The sequence below is a fragment of the Pinus tabuliformis genome, chromosome Q (genome assembly GCF_031772625.1).
Source record: "Pinus tabuliformis cultivar Carrire ecotype Pingquan chromosome Q, CPIR1, whole genome shotgun sequence".
NCBI classification, from domain to species: Eukaryota; Viridiplantae; Streptophyta; class Pinopsida; order Pinales; family Pinaceae; genus Pinus; species Pinus tabuliformis.
In genome coordinates, this window is record NC_142296.1 from 16,023,422 (window position 1) to 16,044,612 (window position 21,191).

The window sequence follows — 21,191 nt, forward strand, 5'->3', positions numbered from 1 at the left end:
GGCTACAACAACAACTAATCATGGTAGATGATTGGGCATACTCTGGCATAGATTTTTGGGGAGATCCCGACCTTCCACTTCCACCTGGTACACAGTGGACCGATGCAGGTAAAAAACCAATTTTTAAAGTTTTTGAAGTTTTTATATTTTTTTATATGTGTACTGAGATTTGACACTTGTGATTTTTGCAGATGTTGGACCAGAGAGACCTCCAGGGGTTTCTCTGATAGCCAGGCGAGTGGCATGCCAGATAGAGGATGCTCCCTATGAGGAGGGATATGACCTGATCATTGAGGTGGAACGCAACCTGGAAGTCCTGACAAGGGGCATTCCAGAATATGAATTAATTGATGAGGTGCCACTGTGATATCAGAGTCATACAGTAGGGCTGCCTTCTGTTTGGTCAATTTAGTGTGTCCTAAATTGCTATTTAAAATGTCAATCTGGGAGTCGTAAACTGCTGAAGTGAAGTGCACTGTATGTGCAAGATAACCGATTTCCTAGTCTTTTGTCGTTTTTGAGTTTTTTTAGTTTGTTTTTGGGTTTATCTTCTGTGGATTCCCTAGTGTGAGATGGCGAAATTGAAAGTCAAGTATGGATGGTAATGGTGATTTCTACAATGATTTTCCAAACTTCAAAGTTCTCAAAAAGAAGGTTTCAAACTGACTGTGATGAAATCAATTCTTAAAAGGAAATAAATGTACCAAAACAGTGAACTAGTGACAATGGCCCAGTATCCTTACTGCTGTATGAAAAAGAAAATAAAAATTGAACTCAAAGCAACTCAAAGACTGAAAGCAAAGCAAACTAAATCACACTACTTCAACCCACATTCTGACCCTTCACCTTTCGACTCGCTCCGGCTATAGGAAGTAATCATAAACAAGCTGAGTAATATGATATCTAAATTGCAGGAAATCAAATTGCATAAAAGGAAACTAAGATTTAACTACTCATTCATATTTCAATTCTTGAAAATGACATAAGTAATTTAATCTCTAACTGGCAGGAAAGCAAACTAAATCATACTACATCAAGTAATATTCTGATTCCTCACTAATTGAGTCGCTTGGCTATAGGAAGGAAATCATAAACAGATGAGTAATATGATATCTAAGTGGCAGAAAAGTAAATAAGCAAAGCAAAACTGAAAGAAATGACAATGTTGGAATTAAAACTCAGTAAATGAAAATCAGCAGAAAGGACAAGATGATCTCATGTCAGTAGTCATTAAAAATATGTAAATTTGCCCGGGCTGCCTACAAAAACCTGTAAGAAAAGCACTGATCAGCTAACAGTTATGAGAAAACATAAAAGGAAATATGGACAGCAGTTAATTATGAACATCAGAACAGCACAATATATACAATCAATGATTATGAAAACAGTAACACAATGAAAGCAAGTAAGAAACTATACAGAGCCTTGGTGTACAGGGGCCCTCTGCAACCTCAGCCAGTCAGTACTCAGTCACAAATCGAATTCAGGAATGTTTTCTTCACATATATTAAAGTGCAGTAATAAGACAAAGTAAAGCACAGTACAGTGGGCTTATAACAACAGTCAAAATTACATCTCAAAAACTAACTATCCAGCGTATACCAACGTGTTATTTATAAGTGAAAATGCTGCAACTAATTCCTAGATTCTACGCTGCCAAACAGACACGTAAATCTCCACAGCCTGAGATCTAGCGTTATGGTAATCATGACAGTTAAATCCATGGAGTGGTGGCTGCTCGATTCAGTTCACGGGTTGATCTACAGGTGTGCCAATACCTCTGGAAATTGAGGATCGTGCCACGCAAACCTTCACGTGGGCAAAACAGAGCCGTGCCACCGCAAAAAAATCTTGGTTTGGCCCTTCCTTTAACTGTCTTTGACCATGACTGTTTATGAGTGATTTGGCTTAACTGAGGGGACACGCTCCATGTACATGTCACTTGCAGCTTGCCCATGTGGCCGGTTTCTCCATTGGACACTTGTAACATAGTCTTTAACAAAATGGCTGCGGAAACTTGAGCTGGCTGCGGAAAGTGACAAGTTTCCGCAGCTGCTTGAACAAAAATCTAAATCAAACAGCAGTCATAAACATAGTTAGGAAACCATTTCATAAGCTCTTTTTAGACTAATATGCAATGATTTGACAGCTTGGTGGATTAAGTAAATGGAAAAGAAGGCTGAAAAGGTATATAGGGAAATGCAGGTTTGGGACTCAACATACCCCCACTGTGAAGGTGTTGCATGTCCTCATGCAACCAAAATTTAGTCATTGCCCTCTAATCCATATGTTCTGAAGCTTCTTCCAGGACGTCTAGCCCTCTTTTCTTCTTCTTTGGTGCTACCACCATCCTGGGTTTCCTTATTAGACATCTGAATTTGAGATTGATCAATGCTCTGCTCAACTTCCTGCACTTTTTCTTCAGTTTCTTGTTTTTCTTTTGCCATAGTCCCAAATGAAGCATAGTGTTATCATGAATAATTTTATCTACTTTGCTCTGCTCCTTGAGTGCTTCATTTTCTTGCTTGATATGCCTGTTTAGGACCCCTAATTCAAATACCTCCTGCTTTATGGACTGAACTTGTGCATCTGGTGGCAGAGTGGCACTCGGACCTGCAGCTGATTTTTCTAAAGATTCCAAGTAGTCATATACCTCCTGTTGATTGGATCTACTTCAGGTGTCTTTCTTGGACTGAGTTCAAAATCTTGTGGAGGAGGAGGACTGCTCTCTAGCTCTGGCCGAGAAGGGCTTTCATCATGTGGAGGACTAGTTTCAATAGTTGGCTGAGGATGAGGTGGACTACGGCCAGCTGGAGGTTTCTCGGGTGTCTCTCCACCCAAGTCAAGGAAGTGGGGCCATTTTATTTGTGTTTTATTCCCCTTTCCTCTTAGCCTGGTGCTTCTCCTTAAGTATGGTGGACTAGTACTCCTTTCTTGTATACTCTATTTCTCTTTTTCCTTTTTCTTTGCTATAACAGCCTGTTCCTGAAGATGCACTAATCTCTCTGACAGTGGTTGATAATCCTCTTCTATGGATGGCTCAGGTGATTGGTAGACTTCTTGGATGGTTCTTTTGCCTTTCTCTTTTCTCTGTTTCTTGTCTTTAGTTCTGTTCTCTTTTTCTTTTTGACCAACTTCTTGAGTTTCTGTAGTAGGGGAGTCTTGGACTATGGTACTCTTTTCTTTTCTCCTACTTTTTCTTGGTGTCTTTGGTGTACTACTTTCAGAGGCCTCAGATGGCTCTTGAAAGTAGTTTCTTATCAAGAATTGTTCCAGGTATCTTTGTTTTTCTTTAGTTGGTCCTCAATGAGAATTTTTACAAGTCCATGATGATATAGATGAGGTTCTATATTGCCTATGTGTTTTTGGACTGTAATACTCATCTTCTTCAAACTTAACAGTAAGAAATAAGGCAAATTAAGAGTTTGACTCTCTAAGAAATTCATCAACAGTCTAGCATGGTACATGTACATTGAACCAAAGCGTCCTTCGCAAGTGATAAATTTTTGGATTACTAACAGCAGACTGGCCCATTCTTCCTTCAATGCATGAACATGAATTCCTTTAGTAAACACAGTGGTGTCCATACTTGGGTTTCTTAGCATAATTCTCCATGCTTGTTCATCCACGCTTTTGTTTTTGAACCATCGCTCACCTTCCTGGGGTAAGCCTATGGCAGCTGCTACTGTTGTTTCAGTCACCGTGAGCTCCAATCTCCACCATTTGGCCATCGAAAGACCGTGCAAAAGCTTTGGTTACCTCTTTATTATAGCCTTTAAACTTTTGGATGAAGCGTAACCATTTGGCTTTCTTCAGCAAATCTTTTGCTTGAGGGTAACCTTCTAAATATTTCGGTCCTTCTGGTTCTGCCCTTAGTAGTTTTCCCATTCCTTCCTCTGTTTTGAATTTCAACTGAGGATTCAATTGCGTGTGAGGGTTTAGCAGAGGGAAGGTAGCTCGGTTGCAGGGTTTATGGTAAAATGCAGTGGCTGCAATCGGTAGTAGGTAACGGAATGCTTCGGATTACAGGCGGAACAGAGGATGAGCAGCCGCAAATGAGTTCACAAGTTGAAATGCGTGTATGTGAAGAGGATGATCTTAATAGAATGGTAAGTGAATGGAGTGGAGTCGAGATTTTTGAATTAACGGCTGCGTACGAAATATCACATGTTTTAATGGATGGCTGCGGAAAATGCGGTGGAGAGGAGCCGTAATGGGATAGGTCACATCTCATGAGTACAGGTGGTAAATGAAAGTGCAGTCAACTTGAGTTTAAACCCGAAAATCAATCATGAGACCGTTAAGAAATGAATGCATGGTGTGTGAGTAATATCGTGGAATAGGAGTGGGTAATGGAGCTATCGTACCGAATCATTGCACATAGTAGAGCTTTTATGGTTTGATAACTATGCATAATCATGAATTAATTGCTATTTGATAAAAAAAAATTGCTCATACCTTTGGAAACCTTGTCATTTCTTGCTCATAGCTTTTAACCAACTGCTCTTCCTTGATGTCTTGGAGATGCTCCATGTCTTCATAGCATTTGCTCAATTACAACTGCATTTTCATGATTATTGTACTAACATTTTGACTGCGAATTTGAAAAACATAGTGGTGGTAGCTGCGGAAATCGTTTATGGGCTGCGGAAACTGTTTATGGCTGCGGAAACTGCTTCCAGCTGCAGAAATTGGGACAACACCCACTTAGCTAAACAAAGATAGTTAGAAAAGAACTAACTGAGTGAAAATAGTCCTGAAAGGGACTTTTATTGATGAAATGAAAATGAAATGAGTGAAATGGAGTGAAAGTGAAGCGGAGTGAAGTGAAATGAAAATGAGAATGAGATGGAGATGGAGTGAAATGGCAAATGAGGTGGAGTGAAGATGGAAAAAGGAGAGGAGAGAATTTTTTTTGGAAAATATAGAGTGTCAGGTGTCCCTGATTTTCACTCTATATTTTCTGTATAAGACTGCCAATCTATGATTGGTTTTCAGGCTTATACAATTTTTTTATTTTTTTTTTATTTTTTTTTAACTGAAAGGAACAAAGGCTAGGCTGGTGGGGAAGAAGGATTCTTCTCCACCAGCCTTATTGCAGAATTATCTTGGAACATTTTGACAAATTCTTCTTTTGAGAGTGGCTTATGATAAATTTTCAATCGATGGCCATTCACAATAAGAGGAGTCTGAAATTCATCAATGGTCTTGATTCTTACTGCTCCATTGTTAAAGACTTTGTCAATCTCATATGGCCCAAGCCAATGGGTCTGAAATTTACCTTTGAAGTATTTAAACTTGGAATCAAACAGTAGCGCCCAATCTCCCTCTTGAAACTTTTTCTCTTTGATATATCTGTCATGCCACTTAGCTCTTTGATGTTGATCTAGATCAGTCCTTAAAATTGCTTCTTGTCTGATCTCGTCTAGCTCATTCAGCTGCTCTATTCTATGCTTTTGGGCTTCTGATAGATTCATCCTTAACTGTACTTCCATCTTGAAAGTCTTGACTTGAAACTCAATGGGGAGCAGGACTTCTTTCCCATAAACAAGTTCATAGGGAGAATGTCCTGTTGTATTCCTCCATGTAGTTCTGTAGGCCCACATGGCTTCAGGAAGCCTCTCTGCTCAATCTCTTCTGTGTAGATGGACAGTTTTGGTGATGATGCTATCAAGAACTTTGTTTGTAGACTCCACTTGGCCATTTGCTTGCAGATGGTAAGGAGTAGATATTCTGTGCTTGATTTTGTATTCTTCCATCAGCTTCTCCATCAAGTTAGATGTAAATTGACTTCCCTGATCTGTCACAATTTCTCTTGGGACACCAAAACGAGTAAAAATATCCTCATAAAGAAAATGAACAACTTAATTTTCAGTGGCAGAAGCCAATGCTTTGGCTTCTACCCATTTAGTGACATAATCAGTGCATACCAATATATACTTCTTCTGTTTAGATGGTGGATTAATGGGTCCAATGAAATCTAAAGCCCATTTTTCAAAGGGTTTGATGAGTACCTGTGGTTGTAATGGCATTTCATTTGAAAGAGTCGGTCTCCCAACTCTTTGGCAGCTGTCACACCTTCTGACATATTGTTTTGCATCTTTGAAAAGGGAAGGCCAATAATATCCTAAATAAAGGATTTTATAGGCCGTCCTTTTGTCAGCAAAGTGTCCACCACATGGTTCATCATGACATGCCTTGAGGATGTCAGGCATTTCATCTTCCCGAACACATCTTCTGATCACACAATCTAGCCCTGTTTTAAACAATTCATTAGAAATCCATGAATATTTTGAACTCTCCTGAATAATTCTTCTTTTTTCACTAGGAAATAAATGTGGAGGTAGCTTCCCTGTAACCAAATAGTTAGCAATATCTGCATACCAAGGAGTCTTAGTAGTTACTGCAAATAAATATTCATCTGGAAACTTATCCTCTACAGGAGAATCTTCATTAGTATTTTGGATTCTAGACAAGAAATCAGCTACTGTATTTTGTTTCCCTGGTCTATCCAACACAGTAATATTGAATTCTTGTAAAAGTAAGAGCCATCTTGTAACTCTGCCATTAGTAACAGGTTTGTTCATTAGATATCTAATTGCAGAATGATCAGTATGGACAAAAGTTTCATAGCCTGTTATATAATGTCTAAACTTATTGATTGCATGAACAACAGCTAAGAACTCTTTTTCAGTCACAGTATAGTTTAACTCGGTGGGAGTCAAATTTTTACTGGTGTAGTAAATGGCATAAGGAACTAAATCCTTTTGACCCAACACAGCTCCTAGAGCTATATCTGAAGCATCTGTAGAAATATGGAAAGGAAGTTTCCAATTTGGCCCTCTCAAAATGGGTGCTTCAGATATTTTTGTTTTCAAAGTTTCAAATGCAGATTGACAATCAGGATCCCATTTGAATTCACAATCCTTTGTAAGTAATTTGAAGAGTGGAGATGCTATTTTGGTGAAGTTTTCAATAAATCTTCTATAGTATCCAGTAAATCCAAGGAAACTTCTAACATCTTTCTGACAATTTGGAATAGGCAACTTGGAGATGACTTCAACTTTTGATCTATCAACTTTAATCCCATCCCCTGAAATATGATGTCCTAAAACAATCCCTTCAGTAAAACACCATAAAGCATTTTTCATGACTCAATGAAAGGTTTGTTTCTTTACACCTTATAAGGACTTTTTCCAAATTCTCTAATGCCTCTTCAAATGAATTACCATAAACTGTAAAATCATCCATATAAACCTCTACACAATCATGGATTAGATCAGAAAAGATTCCTAGTACTGCCCTTTGAAATGTTGCGGGTGCATTACATAATCCAAAAGGAAGTACTCGGTAAGCAAAAGTTCCCATGGACAGGTAAATGTGGTCTTATCTTGATCTTCAGGTGCTACCTGAATCTAATTATAGCCACTAAAACCATCCAAAAAGAAAAATACTTTTTGCCTGCTAAAGTATCTAATACCTAATCACTAAAGGGTAAAGGAAAGTGATCCTTCAAAGTTGCTTTGTTCAATTCCCTGTAATCAATGCATACCCTCCATTTACCATTATTTTTAGGTACTATAACCAAAGGAGAAACCCATCGGCTATCTGAAATTGGATAAATGAAGTTTACATTGAGTAGTTTTTGGAGCTCTTCTTTCACTATCTCCCTAAGGTTTGGATTCATCCTTCTCTGAGGTTGTTTGATTGGTCTACTGTTTTCCTCGATGTAGATGTGATGAATGCAAGTCTTAGGGTCAATACCTTTCATATCAGTATACTCCCATGCAAATGCAGTAGAATGTTTTTGCAAGATTTTGGTTAGCTCTCCCTGTTGTGATCTTTCCAAGTTTTTGTTGATATTCAATGTTTTACCTGGAAAGATCTCAATGGCGGAACTACCAAACTCTTCCATAGAGAAAAGAGACATTTGTCTAGATGATAGATACTCAATGTCAAATCTAACTGACATTGTGTGTGGTCATATTCTGAAGATGTTTCAAAGTTTTCTAATGTGTTCAGAATTTCACTATCTTCACTGATTTCAGAAATGGTAAAGACAGGTTGTATAGCATCCTCATCATCAACCCACTCATTATCTCCTATTTCTGTAATTGCTTTTGCTGGAGGATACATATTGAATTTATTTGTTGAATTACCATCAGAAATATACATATCCCCATACCTACAACTGATAAAAGCATCAGATGTGGCTAGCCAAGGTCTTCCTAAGATGAGAGGGTGTCCTCCTAAATTACTCTTGGGGGTTAAAATCATGAAATCTACTGGATATTCCCAAGAGTCTAAGGAGACCGAAATGTCTTCTAATACACCCCTGGTTTGATAATTGATCGATCTGCAAGTTGCAGTAAAGTAGGTGTAAAAAGAAGATTAGGAAGTTTCAGTTGTTCCATAGTCTGTCTACTCATAATGTTGATAGTAGCCCCTAAATCAATCAAAGTATTTGGAATTTCTACCCCATTGATATGTGTTTTTACAATTGGACTATCGGGATCTACATACTTCTGCATAGTAATTTTTCCCATCATGATATCTGCAATTTTTCCTACCAGGTGGATTCTTCTTGTATCTCTTGGTTTCCTTCCTGGTCTTTTAAGACTCAACTCCTTTATTGTTTTTGCTAGAATAGGAATCTCTCTAATGGCTTGTAACAAGGGAATCTTGATACAGACATTCTTTAATTCATCTAGAAAATCATAGTCAGGCAACAAGATTTGTTTTTCCACCCCTTTGTCAATTTGTAATCTTTCAGGAAAAGGAGGTGTGGATGAAGGTGCAGGTTGCTCAACTATAGGAGTTGTGGGGGTTGATTCTTTTTCTTTTTCTTTTTGAGTGCTTGGGTTTTGAAGAGATGCTTCAGAACCTTTATTGGCTTCAAGAGAATCTTCCTCAGAAATGCTTTGCTTTTGGGCATCTATAGAAGGTTTATCTAAAACTCTACCAGATCTGAGTTGTACATCATTGAGAGGAACAATCATATAGGTAGGAAATTGTTGACCTTCTACCATGTAAGAATTTTGAGGGTTTTTATTGTTGGGGTTTGGCAATGGCTGGGAAGGAAGTTGATTTGGCTTCTGTTGGAATGGAAGCAAGAGTTGAGAATTTGGATTCTGTTGAGAAGGTTGTTGTTGTTGTGGAAATGGCAATGATAGTTGTGGATTTTGATTTGGAAGTTGTGGAGCTTGTTGGTTTTGAAAAGATGGAGGATATTGATAAAATTGAGCAAATCTCCCATAAGGATTTTGCATACCTTGTACCCATGATTGAAAAGGATTTTGAGATTGGGACCAAGGTTGTTGCCAAGGATTCCAATTTGGTGGGGGTTGAAAGTTCATAGAGTTATTAAACCCTTGGTTTTGTTGTCCCTGCCAAGGTCTCCTTGCAACAAAACAGAGAGACTCAATTGTATTTGGATCTTCTTGAAAGACAGCTTTGAGCCCAAGAATTGAAGGACAATCCTTGGTCTCATGATTCTCTGAACAAATCACACATGTTTCTACAACTTTTGCATCCAAGGGACATTCCCTTAGAGCATGTTTCTTTCTACATTTTGGGCAAAAGATGGCCAAAGCTTCAGCTTCTGCTTTCTACTTGTTTTGTATTTTAAGGGTGTCTAGTTGCTCACTAAGACTCTCTAAGATATCAGTTTTGAATTCATCAAGCATGTTGCCAATCTCAGCCCTACTTACTGATCCAGTTGCAGATTTGTTTTCTCTAATGGGAGAAGGATCTCTAGGCCCTTTTCCAGTTTTAGATTTTCCCTTGAGAGATGGACACATAGCTATGCTATATCATGAAGTGGAAGTTGAGATATATCTCCTTTTCCCATCATGTTCAAAATATCTATCCATTCATCTCTAATGGCTTTTAATAAAAGGGCTTTCAAGGTTTCCTCATCTAAGTTACTCATTTTTGCTCTTTTCAAGTTGTATTGGAATCTTTCAAGTAAATCCTCCAAGTTTTCATCCTCTCTTTGCACTATTTTGAATACTTCATCCTTGTGATTGGTGAGCATACAATAGTCCAGGTATCTATCCAAAAATGTTTGTTTCATATCATTCCAAGTCCTAATGGATTGAGTGAGTAATCCCATGAACCATTTCAAAGCAGCTCCTTTCAATGTTGAAGGAAACAGTTTGAGTTTTTGAGAGTCTTCGAGATAATCATAAGTTCGACACACGACCTCAAACTCAAATAGAAATGTTTCAGGATCCTCATTTCTTAACCCATGAAAGTTTGGGAGGATAGATGCTGAAATGTTTTTCATTGTTGCTCGAGAATCCTCATCAACTATAGGAAATCCGAATGAGTTATCTCCATCCCTATTTCCCCCATTGTTACCTCTACCTCCTCCATTGTTTCCTCCTCCTCCTCTACCTCTACCTCTACCAAATTCGTTTACTACTTCCTCTGTCATGATAGCTTCCTCAGATACTTCAAAGTCCTCTGGTTCCTCTACTAATGGTGAACGAAGAGGAATTTCTCCCTCTTCTTCCTCAGGTGATTCTACTTCTTCAATTACAATGTGTCTCCCTGTAGAAGGAAAGAAAGGATCTTTTCCTAATTCAGATTCGATGGATGGTGTGGGAGAGTCTCCTAATTCAACTACTGCCTCTTGAATTCCAGGAATCCTAAGGCTAGGAGTGTGAGTTGGAGATGATGGAGGTGTCTCTTGTCTATTCCTTGAAGTAGATGGAGTTGTAAAAATCGAACTCTTGGCCCTAGCTAAAAACCTTCCCCTAGAATCTCTTGCTCTATGCATGTCATTTTTTATTTTTCTTCAAGTCGGGCTAATAATTCTCTTTCTGATCTTCCAGGTCACTCTAGGTGCAAGAAGAGAGCATACTCAAGAAATTATTAAACCAATAACTTTCTCTTTTCTGATCCTCCAGTTCACACTAAGTGCAAGAGGAGAGCATACTTTGAGAGGTTATCAATTTTCCTTCCTTGAAATTTTCTTGTTTTTTTTTAAGAAATTGGCTACCTAGTTTCACTTCCCCGGCAACGGCGCCAAAATGTTTGGTCAATTTAGTGTGTCCTAAATTGCTATTTAAAATGTCAATCCGGGAGTCGTAAACTGCTGAAGTGAAGTGCACTGTATGTGCAAGATAACCGATTTCCTAGTCTTTTGTCGTTTTTGAGTTTTTTTTAGTTTGTTTTTGGGTTTATCTTCTGTGGATTCCCTAGTGTGAGATGGTGAAATTGAAAGTCAAGTATGGATGGTAATGGTGATTTCTACAATGATTTTCCAAACTTCAAAGTTCTCAAAAAGAAGGTTTCAAACTGACTGTGATGAAATCAATTCTCAAAAGGAAATAAATGTACCAAAACAGTGAACTAGTGACAATGGCCCAGTATCCTTACTGTTGTATGAAAAAGAAAATAAAAACTGAACTCAAAGCAACTCAAACACTGAAAGCAAAGCAAACTAAATCACACTACTTCAACCCACATTCTGACCCTTCACCTTTCGACTTGCTCCGGCTATAGGAATTAATCATAAACAAGCTGAGTAATATGATATCTAAATTGCATGAAATCAAATTGCATAAAAGGAAACTTAGATTTAACTACTCATTCATATTTCAATTCCTGAAAATGACATAAGTAATTTAATCTCTAACTGGCAGGAAAGCAAACTAAATCATACTACATCAAGTAATATTCTAATTCCTCACTAATTGAGTCGCTTGGCTCTAGGAAGGAAATCATAAACAGATGAGTAATATGATATATAAGTGGCAGAAAAGTAAATAAGCAAAGCAAAACTGAAAGAAATGACAATGTTGGAATTAAAACTCAGAAAATGAAAATCAACAGAAAGGACAAGATGATGTCATGTCAGTAGTCATTAAAAATATGTAAATTTGCCCGGGCTGCCTACAAAAACCTGTAAGAAAAGCACTGATCAGCTAACAGTTATGAGAAAACATAAAAGGAAATATGGACAGCAGTTAATTATGAACATCAGAACAGCGCAATATATACAAGCAATGATTATAAAAACAGTAACACAATGAAAGCAAGTAAGAAACTATACAGAGCCTTGGTGTACAGGGGCCCTCTGCAACCTCAGCCAGTCAGTACTCAGTCACAAATCGAATTCAGGAATGTTGTCTTCTCATATATTAAAGTGCAGTAATAAGACAAAGTAAAGCACAGTACAGTGGGCTTATAACAACAGTCAAAATTACATCTCAAAAACTAACTATCCAGCGTATACCAACGCGTTATTTATAAGTGAAAATGCTGCAACTAATTCCTAGATTCTACGCTGCCAAACAGACACGTAAATCTCCACGGCCTGAGATCTAGCGTTATGGTAATCATGACAGTTAAATCCATGGAGTGGTGGCTGCTCGATTCAGTTCACGGGTTGATCTAGAGGTGTGCCAATACCTCCGGAAATTGAGGATCGTGCCACGCAAACCTTCACGTGGGCAAAACAGAGCCGTGCCACCGCAAAACTCTTGGTTTGGCCCTTCCTTTGACTGTCTTTGACCATGACTGTTTATGAGTGATTTGGTTGAACTGAGGGGACACGCTCCATGTACATGTCACTTGCAGCTTGCCCATGTGGCCGGTTTCTCCATTGGACACCTGTAACATAGTCTTTAACAAAATGGCTGCGGAAACTTGAGCTGGCTGTGGAAAGTGACAAGTTTCCGCAGCTGCTTGAACAAAAATCTAAATCAAACAGCAGTCATAAACATAGTTAGGAAACCATTTCATAAGCTCTTTTTAGACTAATATGCAATGATTTGACAGCTTGGTGGATTAAGTAAATGGAAAAGAAGGCTGAAAAGGTATATAGGGAAGTGCAGGTTTGGGACTCAACACCTTCCAGACTGTGTTAGTTGCTAAACCAAGTCATTATAGTTGTTACGTGCTACAATGAGCACCATGTGTGTAGATAGTCGTCTCTAGTCTTTATTTTCTACACTTATGTAGGCTTGAGAAGCCATGTGTCTCAGAACACAATTTTTGACATTTTGATGTAATAAACTTTTTGCAAACACTATATATATATACATGTTTTCATGTTATGTTCACAATGTGATGGTTTTTGTTTTACATATGTCACAGTAATACATAATTAGCCAATGTATATATTAATGTGTTCAAACGTCTCGGAATATGTTGATAAGTGATATAATCAAAGTCTTGTTCCAAGAGACAAACTCGCAAATACATTCTCAAAATCTGAGGGTTTCTAACTGAATATTGTCTGTTAAGGTGTAGTACAATGAGTTGTGAATCAAGATTAACGACTAACTCTCTAATGCCAATAGCAATGGCTTCTAACAAAATCTCGATAACCGCACTATATTTGGAAATGTTGTTAGTGGTACAACCTAAACATATGCCTTGTAAATTGACCAACTCACCATTAGGGCCATATTTTTATATTTTTCCCATGCAGTGGAGGATAGATTCTGAGTACTATGACAAGCTCCATCAGCAAAACTGACATGATAGCTACAAACCAAGTAGAATACATGGTAAGCAGAGGAAAACACGTTTGCAAAAGAAAACAAACACACCAAAACCAAATTGCACACTAATGTACAAAGTATTTACACGAAATCACGCATAATACTTCTTGAGGTAAAGCCCATTTCGAGGCTTAGCCAACTGATTTCCTTCATAGTCAACCAACTCATAGGCACCTTTATGTAATACTCATTTAACAATGTAAGGCCCATGCCACATTGGTTCGAATTTCCCAGCTCCCAATTTATCATTGGCTTGATCGTATAACAAGACCAAATCACCTTCAGCAAAAACACAGGGAGTAATAGTTTTATCATATTGTTCTTTAACTCGTTTATTTTGAGCTTCAATTACTAATGCAGAAATACGACAAGTTTCATCAAGCCTTTTGAGGTAAAGTAATCGTTCCTCCTCCGGTGAAGTGTTAGGGAGTAATTCAACAACTAGTTTTAATGAAGGAATCTCACATTCAATCGGAAGGGTTGCCTCTAGACCATACACCAACTGAAAGGGTGTGAATCTAGTTGTTGTCTTAGCTGCGGTTCAGTATGCCCACAAAGATGAAAATAACATAAGGTGCCAATTTCGTTTATGCATCCCAACAGTACGTTGAAGCATTGTAACCAAGACTTTGTTGACTACCTCAACTTGGTCGTTGGCCTGTGGATAGTAAGGAGTTGAGTTGTCATGATGTAGACCCAACTGAGCAATAAGATTTCTCATCATATAATTTCGAAAATGAGAGCCATGGTCAGTGACGATGGCTTGAGGGACACCAAATCAAGCTATGACATGATTAAAAAGGAATTGAGCCATAGTTTTACCATCAACATCATATGTGGGCATCGCCTCAGCCCATTTAGTGAAATAATCGATGATGACGATGATATAACCATGCCCCCCGATCAAGTGAGGGTTACATGCCATGAAGTCAATACCCCATTTCGCAAAGGGTCTGATGGTAACAACTAGGTACAAGGGTGTGGGTGGGTGTGTTGTTTGTGGTTATAAATATGGCAGGCATGACATTTTTGGACTACTAAAATGAAATATTTGAAGATCAAAAGACAAAAATAACAAGCACGAAGAATTTTCTGACCATATAATATCTCGACATGTGACTGCCACAGGCCCTAGACTAACAGTCATTTAAGACTCTCTAAGCTTCTTCAAGTGTTAAACATTGACGAAGGATGGAATCGACACCAAAATGGTACAAAGTATCCCTAATAATTCAATATGGTGGGACTGATGTTGGACGCGTCGACATTCAGAGTTGGATAAATTTGGTCGAAAGATTTGGGTCTGGAGATAGGTAATGATATCTCTGTACCATGGATCGATAGTACTAATGAGGAAGAGAGTTTCGTCAAGAATCAGCTCGTCAGATGTAGTAGACGTGGTTGCAGAAGGAAGGTCACAAATCATCTTGACGAAAACCAATGATCTATTCGATTTAGCTTTAGCAAATTCCAAATTGAATTCTTGTAGGATAACAATCCATTTAGAATACTCCCCCCAGCAATTGACGGGTCAGAATGTATGTCATGGGGTTGCAGTCAGAAATCACAGTAGTCTTATGCAAAAGGATATAGTCATGAAAGCGTTGAACAGCGTGAACGACTGCCAAAGCCAATTTCTTAGCATGGGCATATCGAGTTTCAGCATCAAAAATATTTTGACTCAAGTAATAAATCATGTGTTCATCTCCATCATCATCGTCCTAAACAAGTACCATAGAAATAGTACTATCGACGGCAGCCAAGTATAAGAAATAATCGCGGTGATAATTTGGGGGATGTAGTAAAGGATCACTAATGAGGGAATTATTCAATGCATTGAAGGATTTTTTAGCAAATTCATCCCAAATGAATGGGATCCCTTTCTTTAACAAGCGAGTAAATCCCTTGGAAAGTTCAACGTAATTTGGGACAAAACGACGAAGGAAATTTGCTTTCCCTTGTAAACTCTGCAACTGATGTAAAGAAGATGGAGGGGCCAAATTCATAATGGCCTCCACCTTAAGGGGATCGATCTGGATGCTTTCCTTGGATACGACAAATCCTAAGAGACGACCAGATTCAACACAAAAGACACACTTATGTGGATTTAATCGAATATTGTAGTGTCAACAGTGAAGAAAGATCTCTCGAAGGTGATCAGGATGGTCATGACGCTTAGCAGAATGTGTTGGTAAGTCATCGAGATATGGTTGAACGATATGCTTAATATCGTGAAAGGCATAAGACATCGCTCATTGGAAGGTAGCGCCAGCATTCTTCAAACCAAAAGGGAGTTTTTTGTAAGCAAAGGTTCCCCAAGGACAAATGAAAGAAATTTTGTGTTGATCGACGGGAAGAATGTTAATCTGGTTGTATCTAAAAAACCATCCATAAAGGAAAAAATCTCACTCCCGACACATTCGTCAATGATTTGATCTATAAAGGGAGTTGGATAATTATCTTTAGGACATGCCCGATTGATATCACGATAGTCAACACAAATGCATATAGTTCCTTGTTTCTTAGTCACAGAAACAATATTTGAGACCTGATCTATCAATGGAATAGGATAAATGAAACTAGCTTTAAGAAGCTTTTGAACTTCTCCCTTTATGGCAGCTACCTTTCTAGGGTGCACGAGACGAAGACGCTGACAAGCAAGCTTCGCATTTTGATAAGTATGTATCTCGTGCACTACTATACTTGGATCTATGCTAGGCATCTCTTTGTACGACCAAGAAAAGACATCACAAAATTCTTTGAAAAGGGTAGTATAAATCTTGATCTCATCCAAAGAACAAGAAACCCCAATATGGATATTTTCGACAATACCTGGCTTGACAGAGATGTCGATGGGCATTGTAGCTGAAATGTTTCCCATGTTTCCTTTGGACAACACTTCGTGAACCAAAATAGGCATCTGAAGTGGATGAGTCGGTACATTGGAAACAATGGTTTCTAGACAAGAAGAAATCTCACCAAGGGTTGGGAGAAATGAGGAACGATGATGGACATCATTCCATGGAGTTTCTTCGAGAGAATAACTTTTTTGATACTCTCATCAATTGCAAATGTCTCATTCAAAGGATATGGATAATCCCAAGAACCGAACCAGGGAGATTGTGAATATGTGTCTATATTCATGTTGAAATGATCAAGAATTTCAAAAGTTGCTGCAAAAGTTGAAACGACAGCCTGATATGATTTCTCTACAGGGCTAAGAGGCATAACATCACCAAAAATGTCAATTTGATCATGACGGGGAACGACCTAAGGATCGTGATGAGTCGAGATCATGTTAATTGAAGCGGTGTTCGAAGGTGGAAAGGAAAAAGTTACCATAAGGGAAGAGTGTTTGAAAATACTCGCCCCAACACTCTCGTAAGGGATATCGGTATTCCCAACATATGGCACATTGCCATTTGAGGAGTTGGAAGAGAAAAAGGCAAGTTGATCGATAGTGACTATTTTCCCTTGATGAGGAAAATGGAGCACACGAAATAGAGTAGAAACCACGCAAAACATTGCATGGGTCCAGCTACGACCAAGTAGAAGATTGTAATTCAGATTAGCATCGACAACTTCTACTTCCAGGTTAACATTTTTCCTTCCAATTGAATTGGCAAGTCATTGAGAATACCATATGGATGAGAACCTCTACCATCGAAAGCTTCCAATGTATTAGGGGATTGGTTGAGAGGTGGAGAGCCAATAGCTTTCCAACATGAAAGGGACATGATGCAAGTAGAAGCACCCTCATCAATAACAGTCCTATGAATAGTCTTCCCCTTGATAATAACTTGTATCAAAAAGGCAAGTTGATGCGGGAGACGAGGAACGTGGTTTTCAAGGTCAAAAGTAATCAGATTCGAATCTGTAGGATCAATCCCTCCTATGGCAGATAGTAATGCTTTTCTTTGCGATGGAAAAGTCTGGAGGACTTCCAAAGCTGACATCACTAAAGGCGCTTGAGCTAAATCTTCCACAATATTATAATGTTGAGTAGCTCATGCATTTGGATTATACGATGACTTCTAAAGAACACCTTTGGGAGGTGGTATAATGGAATCATTACTAGTTCGTTCAATGTGAAGAGGACCATAATTGGGCGGAGTGGAAGTAGAAGGCATATTAGTGGCATCATTTTCCACAACTGATTTGGAAGGAGTATGATAATATTTTGATCGAGTAGCAACAGAGAGAGGTGTCGTACCACTCATTAAAACTTGAGAGCCTAAAGATGTAAAGGATTGAGGTTGATCCACCAGTGGAGTCTATTGTGACAGAAAGAGTCCTTTCAACACAGTTGGTGTCCCTGGGCTTCATTTTAATAAACGACTAACCTCAGCACGATGAGGACAATCCTTAGTATAATGCTCTTCGTCACATATAAGACGCAGATATTTTGTCTTGCGTTTGGATGTATCATCAGTAGATGGTTTAGGAGAATCCTATTTAAGGGTATCATATTTAGCCCTATCTTTACCCTTATTTTTTTCCTTTCGAGGCTAAGTCTGTTGTGGTAGATTAGATAGAATTCACCTCGAAGTTTTACCAGGATTTTTGGGAGTATTCGAAGGAGGAGAAAGTGCAGTAGCCAGAACAAATTTCTGCTTAGTAGAAGAAGAAGAGGTATTATTAGAATTTTGAGCTACTGACCCAATAATACAATCAACAGGTGGTATCTTTGCGGATTTAGAAGATGTCAAATCAGTTGAAGCTCACAAAACATCGGGTAAGAGATCATGAAGCATGCCAGATTGCGAATATACCAAATCTAGATACTGAGCATGGGCGATGGCTTGTTCTTCAGTCACATAGCCACCCATAGCTATGTCTTTGGCAATTTGATTAATGAATGACTTAGTAAACCATTCGTTTAAAATCTCATAAGGGATTTTGAACTTAATAAGATGATGTCAATGCCTCCATTCATGAATGTGATCAGAGATGTGGGTAGCAGTTGTCTGTTTCAAAGACATTAGGAGATGGGTCCCAGTTTCATATCGAACAGGTAGTTGGAAGTGAGTAAGAAAATCCATATCCAAATTGTTGAAATCTTGAAAGTCACCTCGAGGTAACACGATGTACCATTTGGCGGAAACACCTGTGCGGGTTCGCTAGAAAAGACACAATCGAATGGAATCGTCAACCCAAGAGTTGGACGAACACCATAAATGGTAGGTCATGACATGAGCTTGGGGGTCTTCTCCAGACTTCCCTTCAAATTTTGGACAATTGCCAGGAATTTTGGTAGGAACCGGAGGCCAATATGGTGAATGAAGTATTGGGTCATTTGTGAGCCTCAACACATCCGGTAACTCCAATGTAGCTAAAAATGGCAATTGAGGATTAAAAGGCATGAAAGGCCTTTGATAAGGTCCAGATTGAGGATTCCAACCTTGTTGGTACTGATTTTTCCCCCATAGTGGCGGATTTTGACCATAGGGATTTTGATACTGCCCCCACTGGGAGGAATTTTGACCATACAAAGGTTGAGTTTGTCCCCACAGAGGTGGGTTCTGACCAGGAAAAGTTTGATATTGACCTGACACAGGCCGTTGAGAACCATAAGGGGGATAGACAACTTGTGAGGAGTATTGAGTATAGGGTTGTTGATGCAACGGTTGACCTTGTTGATACAATGGTTGACCTTGTTGCTGCAATGGTTGACCTTGCTGCTACAATGGTTGACCTTGCTGCTGCAATGGTTGACCCTGTTGATACAAGGTTTGACCTTGCTGCTACAATGGTTGACCTTGCTGCTGCAATGATTTCCCTTGTTGCAATGGTTGTTGATAAGTGATCCAAGTGGATATTGGTGGCCACCTACCTATTCCACTTGGACCCCCACCATTATTTCTTTCAGTTTTTCAATTTCCTTATTTGTAGCACAATTTACTATTTTTTATAGTTTTTCGGGTCTTGAACTTCCATAGTCATTTTGAGGCCATAAACAACATTTTTGGGGGAAAACTGGGACCAAGATTGTAGTCCTCGGATAGATCTTTCTAGCAAGGTATTGTGTGCGTCAAACGGACATCGTATGCCAAAGTTACGACCCCGGGAAGTTGATGTACCATCCCATAGTTTGGTGCTTCATCTCCTAGGGTTAGGTTTTTGGATGTTTAGGGTTTTCCATTGTTTCTCAATAATAAATATGCCTTTGAGACTCATTGTAACACAGTTCAGGGGCATGTAGCCACCACATCTCTTCTCAGAGATAAGCTAGCATCATCTGAGCTAGTCTTATTTCCATTATGTTTGTAAGCATATTTCAGTATTTGATATTAATGAAATGAAGTGTTATTTCTACTCTAGCTTTATATTTATGGTTATATCTGTAATTTGTTGTTTTCTTGTTTAAATCTGGATCAGTGGTATTAGAACAGTCTTCTCTTTCTCTATTTTTCTATGCATGTTAGGCCCCTATACTACTAGTGTAACCCCTTATTATTATTAGTACAACCCCCTTATTATATTGATGTACCCAGGTAGTGCCCACATTGTTACTATTGTGCCCCATAGAAGCCCACTATTGTTATTATTATGCCCTTACATTATTATTGTTATGTCGACTCTGATTATATTATGACCCCTTAGACTCCTATATATAGAAAGGAGGTATTTTCATTTGTATCATCGAAGAATTATTCATTTATGTAATGTAAAGGAGATTTCCCCCCTGAAGAGGCTGAATTCTAAGGCATTGATCTATCTTTTCTATCTTTTTGTGAGCTGGTTTCATAACATTTAGTATGAGAGCTTTGGATTCTAGGGTTTCGTTGCTCCAAATAGGTCATCGTGGAATTTTTTCTATAACTTTTTTTCTGCGACGTTTCAGAAGTGAAAAAAAACCCATTTGAGAAGAAATCGCACTAAACCTCAGGTCCGAATTTCAGAGCTTTTCGCGCTATAATTGGGGAGATATGATCTGAGGAAGTTGGTCTTTTTGCAGACTTCTGAATTACATTCCAAATAGGTGACCTGGGGAAAATCATCATAACTTTCTCTCTGAGCATCGGATTGAAATTTCGTAAGAAGGTACAGAAAGAGGACAGACTGCAGTTTCTTGTATATATTTTTCAAAGCCAAAGGTCGGAACAGTGACACGTGGCATGTCGTACAAGTTCGCTCTACTGAACTAGTCTATAATCAGGTCACTGTGGGATATTTGGCATAACTCTTCCTTGGAGAATCCAATTTGGATCAGACTGGGGGCATTAGAAAGAAGACGTAGAGGGCTACTACACGTCACAATTTCAGAACTTAAAGATCTGAAAGTACAGAGTTACAGTCGTTTCAAGATCGAGCTCCTAAAATCAAGAAAAAGCAAGATGAGGAAGTTTGATGGCAACGATCTGGTAAATTGGATACTTCAAATGGAGCAATATTTTGATCTACATGGTGTACCACTGTTACAAAAGGTATGTATTGCATCTTCATATTTAGAACCAGATCAATTTTTATGGTATAAAGGGCTTTGTTCCCGTAAACAACTTGTTACGTGGTCAATTTTCACGGAGAAAATGATAGAACATTATGAGGATACAAAGAGCAAAACCTTCTTTAGAGAAACACCACAACAATTGGAAATAGTAAAAGGGCTTTGTTACATAGTGGAAAGTAAAATTATGGCAACAAGCAAGTCTACCCCTCACAACTATAAAGATG